Raw genomic sequence first — 2,500 nt, 5'->3', positions numbered from 1 at the left:
GTAAATGAAAAGAAGACGGCCGCACTAAGATATCGTTTATTAATGTAATAATTTGTTGACCAAACAATATAGAAACGGGTGTATATAATACTTTGATCCTCGAGGGGCTAGTACTAAACATGGCGTCCCAAAGAGCTTCCGCCATGTTTATAAAGTACTAGCACCTCGGAGTAGGTGACACGTAGATAACAAGCCGAAGTAGCAGCCCAGTTTCTCCTCCTTGGTGAATCCACCTCTGTATAAGTAAGTTATCTGCTTTGCAATGCTGATAACACAATTTCACGTTCGTGCTTTTAGATACGCGCACGAAATCTAATCAACCCGTTCTAATTGTATCGACGCTCAGGCAGAGCAGGAAGCAACATCCTCTCAGTTCGGAAATGACTCAGTAATTACTAAGTTTGACTTAAAACCTGTCGGTCGTAGGACTGTAAACTGGTACCATGACATGGTGACTTCGAACACAACAACGCAAAATAAAGTGTGTTGCTCTGGACACTAGAACCCATCGTATGATATTCTTATGATCGATTTTAAAGCATTCTCTGAAACAAAGAACTAGAACCTGGAGCAGTGGTGAGTGATCCGCCAATAACAAATTCCCCCGACCGGTTTTTACATTTACCTGTGCGGAAAAAACCCAGGTGGCTTGCCTACCTTTGCTTGTTTGGTGTCTCCAGAACAGTCACATTAATCAGCTATATTGTATGGCAAACAACCACGTGAGAATCGGATCAACACTATGATTCATGGTCAGTGGCTCCTAAATGAAGCTTCTAACATCAGTGACTGTTAGGGAACATTCATTCCAATGATTTTACACACTGCACAGGGAAAGATGATACGCGTGTTTTTGGTCTTCCGCCAAGTAAACTAACCGTTGTTAAGAAACCAAGTCTTCATGTTTCACATTCAAGAGTCAAATATGAATCGGTAAGTGAATGAATAGTTAATTTGTTAGTTAGAATTTTAATCATAGTGATTGTGTATGTATGTATGACAGCAAACCTATTTCCTTTTAGTTACAGTGCATCAAGGAAGGCATGATCAACAAGAATCTATGTAAATTCTTGTAAGGAACGCATTTCCAGTATCTTTAATCAGATATCTAATAATTGACTTTGGTCTCTTGAAACTAGTGAAATGTAAGCAGTTAAATTCAGTTCCCATAGATCCAGTGACGGATTTAGTGGTGGGGGGCGGCCGGCGGCTCCCCCCTCTTTCAGCTATGAATGGCGCCACTAAGAGTGGATTATTATCAAACATCAGTAACAGAAAAAATCAAAACTATAATAATAATAATACTAGTAGTAGAAGTAATTGTTCTTGTTGTTGTTGTAGCAATAGTAGTATAAAGAACAGATTTTCAGAAATCAAGTGTAATCCCTAATAAGACAAATTCATCATCCACGGCAGTATCTGAACTAGAGTCTCATTATATATATATATATATATATATATATATATATATATATATATATATATATATATATATATATATATATATATGCTATGTTCACAGATAGAAATAAGGCATTCAGTGAATATGAGATTTGGCAGGAATTGTGGAAAAATATAAGTGAACCACCAAAAACACTGCTATCAACTTTACAGAAGTGTGATAAAGTGTTCCCAAATATACTCGTACACGCTGCTCCGAATTGCCAGCCACAACAGCGACAGCAGAACGAGTTTGAAAACTTATCTCAGAACAGTTATGACTGCTGGTAGACTTTCTAAATTGGCTATTATCCATGTGCATAGGGATATTGAAATAAATGCAGAGGATGCGATCGATAAATTTGCTTTAGAGGGCAAACGTAGACTGGAATTTATTCTATAACTTTACTGTTACTATGCAAACGCTTAGTATGTTAGCATGACAAATGCGTTACCCAATTTTCCGTTTGTGAAACATGTAAATTAAATAGGTTACCGCTTACCTGTGTCAAATATGTATATTTCTTTTTAATTTTTACTTTACTTGCTTTATTTGCTTGACTACTAGTATGTAACTAATGCAAGTATAGCAGATAATTTAACATTTGTGGTAGAGAATGGTATGAATAATCTATATTTCAGTTTTGATCAATAGGTGTTCTCTAACTATTGAAACTGGAACGTATTATATATCCCAATTTCATCAGTCAGTAGAGATCTGTAACTGGTTTCCATCTAACAAGAATTATTGGTGACAGCTTCTTCATATTAACCACCATAAAGTACCAAAACTTGCTCCAAAATGCTTGTGAAATGTTATAAAGTGTTTTTCCCCAGCGGGCTCCGTCCCGGACCCCTAACTTATTGCCTTGCGTCTTCGGCGCTCGGCCCCCCCCTTACTTTAAGAATCAGCTCCCGACCCGACCCCCTTTCCTAAATCCTGGATACGCCACTGCATAGATCCGCTCTCAGTTGTTTGAAATGTCACAAAAATCTTTCACGGTTAAATCTGCTTTCAGCAAACCATGATTGTTTTGTGATTTCAATTAGTAAACGTTGG

The sequence above is a fragment of the Macrobrachium rosenbergii genome, chromosome 23, assembly GCF_040412425.1.
Source record: "Macrobrachium rosenbergii isolate ZJJX-2024 chromosome 23, ASM4041242v1, whole genome shotgun sequence".
Taxonomy (NCBI): Eukaryota; Metazoa; Arthropoda; class Malacostraca; order Decapoda; family Palaemonidae; genus Macrobrachium; species Macrobrachium rosenbergii.
Note: the sequence above shows the minus strand (reverse complement) of the source record.